A 12985-nucleotide genomic window follows, 5' to 3' on the forward strand; every position below is an offset into this window, starting at 1 on the left:
CCAAAACTTGGGATAAGCACTATAACTATTGATGCCAGAATATTACCATGATGGGCTTCCCTGGTGGCTCAGACAGTAAAGAATCTGTCTGCATTGCAGGAGACCTAGGTTCGATCCTTGGGTCGGGAAGATCCCCTGGAGGAGGGCATGGCAACCCACTCTAATATTCTTGCCTGGAGAATCCCATGGACAGAGGAGCCAGGCAAAAGAGTCAGACACAACTGAGTGACTAAACATTTCACATTCTCATGATATTATTGCACAACTGACTCTGCTGGACTTGTCTGAACAACTTTACTTGAGCTGACTCACACAGGCCTCCCGAATTCAAGGAGATCAAGGCAGAGTTAAAACATTCCTGAGCAATGACAAGTTTTTAAGTCCAAATGCAGGTCCACAGTCTCTTATCTGACACCATCAAGTTCAAGTGCTTTTGACTGTTGAACATTTTACAGATTTCAGAAATGCAATATACCATCTATATAATATAATATCATTATATTACAGCCGCATCCAGGGAAACACCCTGTAAGAACATAGATAAGTGAAGTAAGAAAGAGAAAAACAAATATCATATATTCTTGCATACATGTGGAATCTAGAAAAATCGTACTGATGAACCTTTTTGCAGGGCAGAAGAGGCAACAGAGATGTAGAGAACAGCTGTGTGGACCCAGCAGGGGACAAGGTGAGAAAGAGAGGGTGGGATGAATTGGGAGATTAGGATTGGCATCTACACTACTGATACACTACTGACACTGTGTATCAAATAGGTAACTAATGAGAACCTGCTGTACAGCACAGGGAGCTCCACCCAGTGTTCTGTGGTGACCTGAATGAGAAGGAAATTCAACAAAGAAGGGATATATGTATACATATGGCTGATTCATTTTGCTGTACAGCAGAAATTAGCACAGCCTTGCAAACAACTATACTCCAATTTTAAAAAAGAGTAAAGATGATGAACAATCCTTCTGAAAAACATTTGGATACTCACAGTAAGTATGATAGATAAAAACTCTAAACAGCTACCCATCAGTTACTGTCAGATTTTGCCACTTTCAAAGTTTTGGTGTCAAACCTATTATAGAACACTTTCCATTTCTAAGAACGTTTTAGATGTCAGGATTGAGGATTTCAGGACTGTGGACTTCTATAAGTGAAAATGAAAGCATTTTCTCATAGAGTCTTGTGAAAGCATACACAAGTGGCGTGGGCTACATTTGAAGAGTATATGCTGATTGCAGTTTTTTTAATGTTTAGAAATGTTTTTAGAAGTGAAACACTTTCAGGATTCCAATGGAGGCAGGAGTGGAATGAGTGGAGATGAAAATGGTAAAAACTAAAACTAGATACAAAAAATTCAGTTGTGTGTTATTTCTAAGATTCCTGGCAAATTTAAGATTCTGAGTCCCTGGTCCTTATTGTAATTATCTTATGTGTCCTCAGGAGACCAATGACTGCTCTGACCTGCCTAGTTTCCACTCTCTTCCCCCAAAGTCACATGCATTTTATTCTTCAAGGGCCTTGAATAGGAAAGTGAGGACTAAACCAATATTCTGAGAATAAACAATTAACAGAAAAAAGTGCAAATTGCTTTTGGACTTTTGGATTTAACCTAACTCATAAAAAAGAAGGTATTTAAATTAAGATGCCACTTTTTTTACCAGTAAGATTGGCAAAGGTAATACATTATATGGTGAAGACATAGAAAAAACAGACACTTGCCAGAGTCCAGCTCCAGCAGCCAGGGAATCAGCCTAAAGGGATGGGCAGTGTTGATGAGAAACGATGCAGCCTCTCAGTTTTCCTGGACTGCATATTTATTTCAAGCTTAAGATTCTCTTTAATACTTCTACAGAAGCATTAGGTCAGAGATTTGACATTTTCAGTTCCCCCTGACCCAGATTTGTTGTCTCCATAAATCACTGCTGCCCCTCAAAAGGAGTTCCTGCCTCAGCCATACTCTTATCTACTTCTTCTCATGTGTCCTTGTGAATACATTGTAACTCATGCTAATGTCTGGGCTGCATACCACATTCCTCAGTTTATTTCTTATCTTTCTAAATCCTGTTTGCCCCTAGTATCCTGAGCTCACTTTCTTTAAAAAGGCTTCTAACCACTAATATCTCCAAAATTCTTAATCTCTATAAGCTATAGTAAAATATGCTAACATTACAACATTCCTTAAATCTTTAGCTTCTAACTATTTTAATTATTCCTATGAGAAACGCTGGGCTGGAAGAAGCACAAGCTGGAATCAAGATTGCTGGGAGAAATATCAATAACCTCAGATATGCAGATGACACTACCCTTATAAGGAACTAAAAAGCCTCTTATGAAGGTGAAAGAGGAGAATGAAAAAGTTGGCTTAAAACTCAACATTCAGAAAACGAAGATCATGGCATCTGGTCCCATCACTTAATGGGAAATAGATAGGGAAACAGTGGAAACAGTGTCAGACTTTATTTTGGGGGGCTCCAAAATCAGTGCAGATGGTGACTGCAGCCATGAAATTAAAAGACGCTTACTCCTTGGAAGGAAAGTTATGACCAACCTAGAGAGCATATTGAAAAGCAGAGACATTACTTTGCCAACAAATGTCCATCTAGTTAAGGCTATGGTTTTTCCAGTGGTCATGTATGGATGTGAGAGTTGGCCTGTTAAGAAAGCTGAGTGCCAAAGAATTGATGCTTTTGAACTGTGGTGTTGGAGAAGACTCTTGAGAGTCCCTTGGACTGCAAGGAGATCCAACCAGTCCATTCTGAAGGAGATCAACCCTGGGTGTTCTTTGGAAGGAATGATGCTAAAGCTGAAACTCCAGTACTTTGGCCACCTCATGGGAAGAGCTGACTCATTGGAAAAGACTCTAATGCTGGGAGGGATTGGGGGCAGGAGGAGAAGGGGACGACAGAGGATGAGATGGCTGGATGGCATCACCGATTCAATGGACGTGAGTTTGAGTGAACTCCGGGTGATGGTGATGGACAGGGAGGCTTGGCGTGCTCTAACTCATGGGGTCGCAAAGAGTCCGACATGACTGAGCAACTGAACTGAACTGAACTGAATCAAAATTACCAAGGCACATTCCTTTGACCCCACAATTCCATGAATTTTTCCCACAGATATTCTCATATATGAGATAAAAGACCTATGCACAAGGGTGAACACCCCAGCATTGTTTCTTATAGCAAAGTATGAGAATCCTGAATTCTGAAATGTCTGGTACAAAGTTTCAAGTAAATTATGCAATATCCAAATAATGGAATACAACATAGTCATTCAATCTCTAAGATAGATAAATGAAAAAAGTAAGAAGCAGAACAGTGTAATAAAATACCACCATTTGTATTTTTAAAAGAGTAGTTATATATTGCTTTTATATGCATAAAATACCACTGAAAGGTTAAATAAGAAACGGTGGTGGTTTCTGGGGGAGGATAGGAGTGAGAAGAAAAGTTACCACTGTATTCTCTTTTGATCTTCCTAGTTTTGAGCCATGTAGATGTTTTATCCAGATTTCCCAGGTGGCTTTGTGGTGAAGAACCCACCTGCATTGCAGGAGATGTGGGTTTGGCCTCTGAGTCAGGAAGATCCCCTGGAGAAGGAAATGGCAACCCACTCCAATGTTCTTGCCTGGGAAATCCCATGGACAGAGGAGCCTGGAGGGTTACAGTTCATGGCGCTGTAAAGAGTTGGACACAACTTAGTGACTAAACAACAACAGCAAGATGTTTTATCTGTTCCAAAAACAAAGACACAGAGCTGTATTAAAGAATTTTTAAAAGTTTTAAGGAAATAATCTAATTGAGAAAGCTGATATTTAGCAAAGATTGAGAGAAGTCAGATATTCAGAGACCAAGGGTCCTAGGAGTGCTAAGTTACTTCATCATTTCCAACCCTGTGACTGCCAGGATCTTCTGTCCAAGGGGTTTTCCTGGCAAGAACACTGGAGTGGGTTGCCGTGCCCTCCTCCAGGGGATCTTCCCAACCTAGGGATCGAACCCACATTGCTTTATGTCTCCTGCATTGGCAGGCAGGTTCTTTACCACCAGGAAGCCCAACAAGACTGGGAAACCTCCAAATGCACGGGGCATTAGGTAGGGTGGGTAGGAGGGTCTTACCTCAGTAGCAGGTGACAATGGGCCCTAGATTAAATGTTGCTCTGGTCCCAGCTAACAGATATTGAAAGCAAGACCCAAAAGGATCAAAATGTTACCAAGTAACTTAACCAAATCCCAGAACAAAGCTCAAAAATATTTATAGAATTACAAAAATACTCAGCACTCAGCAAGGTAAGGCTTCCCTGGTGGCTCGGAGGATAAAGCGTCTGCCTGCAATGCAGGGGACCCAGGTTCAATCCCTGGGTTGGGAAGATCCCCTGGAGAAGGAAATGGCAACCCACTCCAGTATTCTTGCCTGGAGAACCCCATGGACAGAGGAGCCTGGCAGGCTACAGTCCACGGGGACGCAAAGAGTCAGACACGACTGAGCGACTTCACACACAGCAAGACAAAATTCACAATCTGACAACCAAGAAAAGAATATGAGATGTACAAAGAAGCAGAAAAATATGATCCATAATGAGGAGAAAAATCCACCAAAAAGCCAGAACTGATACAGATGTAAGAATTAGCAGAACAGAACATTAAACCAATTGTTATAACAATACAGTTATAACTGTATATTCTGTGTTCAAAAAGTTACAAATGTGTCTATGAGACCCCAGGAGAGATGTTGAATAGGCTGATGTGTAAATTTGGAATTGACACAAAAGGTCTGAGCTAAAAATGTAAATTTCAGGCTCATTTGGTAGGTATATGGATGGGTGTTTAAAGCCACAGCTTGAACGAGGCCACCAAGGGAGTGAAAGTGAATAGAGAAGAGAAAAAGATCAATGAGTATGCCCTGAGACACACCAGGATCAAAGTCTGGGAGAACAGGAGAAATCAGTCAAGCAGGCTCAGAAATAGCAGTTGCTGCAGAATGAATGTCTGTGTCTCTCCCTCAAATTTTATATGTTGAAGCCTTAACTTCCAACATCATGATTTTTGGAGGTGACGTAACCCACAGTGGGGACCAGCTGCTCAAAAGCCAATAAGGAGACCATTGGTGGAAAGGAAAGTTTGCTTTATTTGGATTATGGCAACCAGTGGGAGAGGGCAGACACCTATCCAAAGGGTGACTCCCCCCACCGACAATCAGTCGGTTAGATAAAGCTTTTGTCGGCTGAGAGGGGGCTACATTCAGAAACAGCACAGTCAGCTCTGACAGTCACCCTGAAATTGGTCATCGGTGGTCTGACCAGCATCACCTTGACTGTTTTAAGCACACTTAATTTTCAGTTCCAGGGTCGGTTTGTTCCTATTTCCTTGAGGCTAGTTCTTAGAATTGTGGCAGCTTATGTCACGGCTACAGTCTGCTCATCCTGTAGTTAACTTCTCCACCTGGGGTTTCAGTATCTATAAGGCAGCTCACAGGATATGGTTCAGAATATTATCTCTAGCCCTTGAGAAGGAACTAGAGGTCCTTGACCATGCTTAATGTCTAAACTCTTATTATTTGGTCTCCTTTGACTGTTTTCCTTTGTTTCTGCATGTTCTCACTTCTCTGGTTAAACTTATTCTTTGGCTAAACTTTTTCCACAGACAGAAGGCAAACTGAGCCTCAATTTCTTTTTCTATAAAATGGGATTAATAAAAGTAACTCATACAAATCTTACACAACAGTATCGTATGCAATTTTGATCTCGGTGAGGCAGCAGTAAGCAGTGGCAAGAAGCAAGGTCTTAATTTCCTGCCCAGGAACTGAACCTGGATAGCCTGAATGAAAACCAGGAATCCTAGCCACCAAACCAGCAAGGGATAGAGGTTAGGAGGTGTTTTTCCCTGGAGCTTTGCCCCCAGTGAAAAAATGCATTTATCACAGAGGCAGAAACTGTAAATGCAAGTACAAAGGTTATTATTAGAGACAGCACAACAAGCGGGACAGCACGTAGAGAAATAGTTTGTTTAGTTGTGATAAAAGCAAGGCATAGATACATACCCGGAGAAAAAGGGCATGGGCGTCCCCCTTAGTGAGGAGGAGCGCAATAAAGAGGCGATTAGGTCATTTATATAGGTCAGTTCCTTCAGGTCTTTGTCTTCCTTCCGGCCAATTACCTGGTTTCTTTTTCCACACCTGAGCTACCCTGGGACCCTCCTCTGGAATGCAAACACACCCCTCAGCCAAGATGGATCTTGAAGTGAAGGCTTCTGGGAGGAGCAAGACTCATTATGGCCTGGAGTTATCCCCTGACTTTTGACTCCAAGGGGCCTTTCTGCACGAGTGTAGTGTCTCCCTTACTCTTTATTCAGACAAGGTTTTTGCCTCTCTGTCCTTGCCGTGATTATTCTGTTGAGACGTTTGCAGGAGACAAAGACTGGCTATCTACCCTGTTTCTGTTGTTACTTCCATTTCTGAGCACAAACAGGGGGTGGTTGTAAATTCCTCAACTGGAGACCACCTATCTCTTGCCTCAGGAAATGCAAAGAGGAGGCTGGCTGATTGTAAATGTCCAACCTGGAGCTGTTCTATCTCCTGCCTCAGTCTCATATAAATATTAAAGAATTACAGCCATAAAAAATAACGACATGATGCCGTTTGCAGCAACATGAATGGACTTAGAGATTGTCATACTCAGTGAAGCAAGAAAGAGAAAGACAAATACCCCATGATGTCAGTTATGTGGACTCTAATACATGACACGAGTGAACTTAGTGATGAAACGGGAACAGACTCACAGACGTAGAGAACAGACTTGTGCTTGCCAAGGGGTCAGGGTGTGGGAGAGGGAAGGACTGGGAGCTTGGGATTAGCAGATGCAAACTATTAAATATATAGGATGGGGAGAGGGAGAGGGAGGGGAGATTTGAGAGAATGGCATTGAAACATGTATAATATCATGTATGAAAGGAGTCGCCAGTCCAGGTTCGATGCACGATACTGGATGCTTGGGGCTGATGCACTGGGACGACCCAGAGGGAGGGTATGGGGAGGGAGGAGGGAGGAGGGCTCAGGATGGGGAACACAGGTATACCTGTGGCGGATTCATTTCAATATTTGGCAAAACTAATACAATATTGTAAAGTTTAAAAATAAAATAAAATTTAAAATAAATAAATAAAAAATAATAATAATAAATAAATAAATATATAGGATGGGTAAACAACAAGGCCCTACTATACAGCACAGGGAACTGTATTCAGTGTCCTGTGATAGACTATAATGGAAAAGAACATGAAAAAGAATACATATATATATATGTATAACTGAATCACTTGGCTGTACAGCATAAGCCAATAAAGTCTTTAATCAATATTAAAGAGTTAAATAAGATAATACAAGTGACAGGCTTAAGGCAGCATCAGGCACACTATGAGCTGTACTGGGGAGGCGTCCTCTGGTGTCTCACTGCCTTGACATCCACCATCGGAGGGCAAAATCCTTCATTGTGACTATGATCTTAGAATCACATTTTTCACCCTTTATCAGTCAGTCTTGTGGAATGTAACATAAATTACTACTATCATTAAAGGCATTTTCAGGGTCCCAAGACAATTTTAAATCCCCACTCTCAAACTCTGGATGGTCAGAAAGATTGTACTATTCACCCTCCAACACTCTCACTCTTTCTCTTTTCTTTAGCCAAAGAAACTTTACTGCTCCCTTCATATTCCATGCTGTAATATGGCACCTTACAAGAGTAGCAAGTGATGGAACCAAATAGAGTACTTTCTGGATCTTCGACTCTACCATGCTGAATGGGTTCAGGAGCACCACAGTCCATGGCCACAGGAGGAAGGCAGGAGAGAGATGGTCAGGATAGACACTTCCTCCCAGGAAGAGTCCCTGGGCCAGTCCATCCTCCCAGCTCCGTTCCTCACTCCTTCCCTGCCTCCCCCATCGATAAGCACATCTGGGATGAAGCCCCCACATCAGCCTCTCTGTGGCCATGCTCATCTCCCCAGCCTACTGAGTCCTGCCACTTCAGATGGCCCCTAGAACGCTGCAAGAATGAACCTGGTTCCCAGTGGTTGGTGAGGCCTCTGTAGGAATGGACCCATAGAATGCTATTAACTCTACTAATCTCATAGCCCCTTTCTTTGTAAGAAACCTGCTAGTCTGGCTGGCCTGGGCTCAGATCAGAACTAGGATTCTAAGACTGACTTCTCTTCAAAAGACCAATCCGCTGTCTCACTATCCTGAGAAGAAACCATGCATTTGTATCTCAATGCCTTAATCTTTTCATGCCCTTTGGTAGAGGGAAAAATGATCCCCTCCCTTTTTTTTTTTTTTAAGTGAAAGAAGGTTTATTCAGGAAGATACACACTCCATAGAAAGAGTGTGGGCCATCTCAGAAGATGAGGCACCGGGGTTGTCAGTTTTCATAGCACTGGGTAATTACAAGCATTCAAAAAATGCTTACTGAGGAGGCCCAGAGGCCCGCAGTTTGGCCAGCCATGTTCCTCTCCGCAGTGCTACAGGCCCGCGTGGCCGGCCTCGCCACCCACTGGGGAAAACATATAAGAAATCTGCATAAGACAGCTGTTCAGAATGGAGCTGGAGGAGCCTTATTTGTGCACAGAGATACTCCTGGAATAACCCAGAAACTCCATTTGATTTCACACCAGAAAACTATAAGAGGATAGAGGCCGTTGTGAAAAACTAGCCAGAAGGGGATAAGGCAGCAGCTGTGCTTCCAGTTCTGGATTTAGCCCAGAGACAGAATGGATGGCTGCCCATCTCTGCTATGAACAAGGTTGCAGAAATTTTACAAGTACCTCCAATGAGAGTGTATGAAGTAGCAACTTTTTACGCAATGTATAAGTGAAAGCCTGTTGGAAAGTATCACATTCAAGTCCGCACTACCACACCTTGCATGCTCCAAAACTCCGACAGCATACTGGAAGCCATTCAGAAAAAACTTGGAATAAAGGTTGGAGAGACTACACCTGACAAACTTTTCACTCTTATAGAAGTCGAATGTTTAGGGGCCTGTGTAAATGCACCAATGGTTCAAATAAATGACAACTACTATGAGGATCTGACACCTAAAGATATTGAAGAAATTATTGATGAACTGAAGGCTGGCAAAATCCCAAAACCTGGGCCAAGGAGTGGACGCTTCTCCTGTGAGCCAGCTGGAGGTCTTACCTCTTTGACTGAACCACTAAAAGGACCTAGGTTTGGTGTGCAAGCAGGCCTTTAATTTATATTTGCTGTAAATATGTCAGTGGAGGAATAAAATATGACTCTCCTATATACCTTAAAAAAAAAAATGTGCTTATTGAGAGCTTCCTGGGTTCTTACAGGCTGTTCCACTGTATCCCCCAGAGTACACCCTCTTCTATTCCTCTCTCTCACTTTTGTGTCCTGGGCTCTTCCTCCAGCCCTACCCTTTTTCTACGCCCCCATCCCAATTTCCATCCTGACCCTGTGTCGCCAGACTCTCCCTTTCCCCTTCTGTATGCCCACTGCCTTCCCTAAGCCTCTAGGTCTCCACTCCCCCTCCTCTCCATATTCCCCTATCTCTGCCATCACAGGCAGAAGCAACTGGGGTGGGTCAGGCTGGAGCTCCAGGGGGCCTAGGTCTGAATGGCAGCAAGGATTACCAGCACCAAACCTCTTCTTTGCGCTGGTTGACATCTTATCTGGCTTTCTGGGTGGCTGTCCTTCTGTTGATTCATTCTTCCATCCATCCACCCATCAACCATTCAGTGGGCACCTGTCTCGAACCAGCCTCCGTTTCATGCTGGGAACACCCATATATGTTTATTTCTGCCCTCTTGTTTAATCAGTAGAGCAACCCCAGGACAGGAGTGGATGATGGTCATTGAACCCACTATACAGAGCAGGGGAGCTAAAGCCCAGAGAGGGGAGGTGAGCTGCCAGGCTCCATGGCCTTCTGTGTGGGTGATAGGGTACTCTGAACCCAGTTCTTCTCCAGCAGACCAAAGATCTGGCATAAGAGGGAATCTGACAGGGAAATAGGCATTGCTGAGGGCCCCAGCTCCTAACTTGAGTGGTCTACCATGTATTCTTTCTAAGGAATATACTCAGTCACTGAGGGAGGGGGCCAGGTCCCATGTGCTACTGTAGAACCTGACTTAGGTACAGACTCACTCACAGTTCCACTTGAGACTCTGCAGGAAGTCACAGAGGGACTGAGAAAAGTGAAATGCTAAGAACCCACCATGTGCCAGGCTCTGTACCAGCGGTCTTCATTTCCACCCTCTCTTCATCTTTCCAAGTAGGCACTGCAACCCCTTTTCTACACTGAGGCTCTGCGAGTTTAATCAGCATGCCCCAGATTCCATACTCAGTAAGCTGTGGGGCCAGGAGGTGGGGTGCCAGCTCAGAAGACCAGACACAGTGCCCCCTCTGCTAAGCTTCACCTTCAACCACTTTCCGTCCTAAAAGTGCTCATGATAGCTCAGCACAGCTCCACCATTGGCATTCCACTGCTCTTTGGTTTCAGCTCCTTTTTCACTTATTCAGCAACAACCTCAGAAGGACTGAGCTGGACTCCCATGTGCAGTGCTAGGGTCACCCCAGTCCCTGCCCTTGTGGCCTGCCAGCTAATTCCAGAGACATCTTTATATTCAACCAATATTTATTGAGAGCTTATTTGTGTCCCCGATGGCTCAGCAGGTAAAGAATCTGCCTGCAGTGTAGGAGACACAGGAGAGGTGGATTCAGTCCCTGGGTTGGGATGATCCCCTGCAAGAGGAAATGGCAACCCACTCCAGTATTCTTGCCTGAAAAATCCCATGGACAAACAAGCCTGCTGGGCTATAGTCCATGGGTCACAAAGGGTCAGACACAACTGAGTAACTAACACTAATGAGTAGGATTATTCAAACTGTTTTTGGGTTGCACTAGGAGTTCGTCAAGGCTGTATATTGTCACCCTGTTTATTTAACTTATATGCAGAGTACATCATGAGAAACGCTGGACTGGAAGAAACACAAGCTGGAATCAAGATTGCCAGGAGAAATATCAATAACCTCAGATATGCAGATGACACCACCCTTATGGCAGAAAGTGAAAAGGAACTCAAAAGCCTCTTGATGAAAGTGAAAGTGGAGAGTGAAAAAGTTGGCTTAAAGCTCAACATTCAGAAAACGAAGATCATGGCATCCGGTCCCACCACTTCATGGCAAATAGATGGGGAAACAGTGGAAACAGTGTCAGACTTTATTTTTCTGGGCTCCAAAACCAAGATGGTGACTGCAGCCATGAAATTAAAAGATGCTTACTCCTTGGAAGGAAAGTTATGACCAACCTAGATAGCATATTCAAAAGCAGAGACATTACTTTGCCAACAAAGGTTCGTCTAGTCAAGGCTATGGTTTTTTCCTGTGGTCATGTATGGATGTGAGAGTTGGACTGTGAAGGAGGCTGAGCGCCGAAGAATTGATGCTTTTGAACTGTGGTGTTGGAGAAGACTCTTGAGAGTCCCTTGGACTGCAAGGAGATCCAACCAGTCCATTCTGAAGGAGATCAGTCCTGGGATTTCTTTGGAAGGAATGATGCTAAAGCTGAAACTCCAGTACTTTGGCCACCTCATGTGAAGAGTTGAGTCATTGGAAAAGACTCTGATGCTGGGAGGGATTGGGGGCAGGAGGAGAAGGGGATGACAGAGGATGAGATGGCTGGATGGCATCACTGACTCGATGGATGTGAGTTTGAGTGAACTCCGGGAGTTGGTGATGGACAGGGAGGCCTGGTGTGCTGCGATTCATGGGGTCGCAAAGAGTCAGACACGACTGAGCGACTGATCTGATCTGATCTGATCATCCACTTTTTGACAAAAAGAGTCCCATTTTAAATAGATACATACGTTGACACTGAAGCTCAGAATTACATCACTTTCCATTGCTTTGGCAAGTAGAAGAGAAAGATGTGGAGCCAACACTTCCCTAGACAATAATAAACATCAACATTAGTTTATAAAGAGAGATACAGGGAATCAAAAGCCAAACATGGAATTGACCTCTGGCCTTGAATCAATGAGGAGTCTTTACCACAAGAAACTTGGGGTCATCTTAGCAAAATGACCCAAAGCAGCCAGGAACTGGGGCTAAAAGACAGCTTTGTCCCAGCATACCAGCCCCTTCTCCAAGACTGAAACCAAAAGGAGAGTGTGAAACTGTCCAAGGAACTTCATGACGGACAAGGACAACTAGAGATCCTGAGTGGGTCTCTTTATGGAGACGGTGCAAGACCTCACTTGAACGAAAACGTCAGTAAGTGATTAGACAATTCCAGTATGCTCATCCTGACCTAGGGACTAGAGAGGAGCCCAGACAGTGCTTCACCCGTACAACTTCAAATCCATCCACACAAGTTATCTTCACCACATCTCTGAACATATATTTTGCTTTCAAGATCCCAGAAGGAATTGGCAGTGACTTCTTTAGGACAACGAACTGCTTGAAAAGGATAAGAAAATAAATTTACCAAGTTGCTTGAGAATCTCTATTATATATACATCATTCTCACATTTGTTGGGCTTCTTTGGTGGTTCAGTGGTAAAGAATCCCCCTGCCAATGCAAGAGATGTATGTTTGATCCTTGGGTGAGGAAGATCCCCTGGAGAAGGAAATGGCAACCCACCCAGTATTCTTGCCTGGGAAATCCCATGAACAGAGGAGCCTGGCAGGCTACAGTCCATGGAGTTGAAAAAGAGTCTGACATGACTTACCAACTAAACAACAAAAAGAGTCAGACACTACTCACCGACTAAACAACAACATATTTTCTACAGTTGTTGAGTCATCCTCAAGCCTGACACCCAGCATTCCAGTATGGAGGTGGTTAAAATAATATGGCAGGGAATTCCCTGGCAGTCCAGTGCTTAGGACTCAGGGCTCTCACTGCTGAGGGCACAGATTTGATCCCTAGTCAAGGAACTAAGATCCAGCAAGTCTCACAGTGAAAT

At 43.8% G+C, this 12985-nt stretch overlaps 1 pseudogene; it reads left to right on the forward strand.

Moving 5' to 3' along the window:
- The first annotated feature begins 8452 nt into the window (after positions 1-8452).
- On the forward strand, positions 8453-9265 carry LOC133248212 (NADH dehydrogenase [ubiquinone] flavoprotein 2, mitochondrial-like; annotated as a pseudogene).
- The last annotated feature ends 3720 nt before the right edge of the window (positions 9266-12985 follow it).

This window comes from Bos javanicus, chromosome 5, assembly GCF_032452875.1.
Source record: "Bos javanicus breed banteng chromosome 5, ARS-OSU_banteng_1.0, whole genome shotgun sequence".
Classification (NCBI taxonomy): Eukaryota; Metazoa; Chordata; class Mammalia; order Artiodactyla; family Bovidae; genus Bos; species Bos javanicus.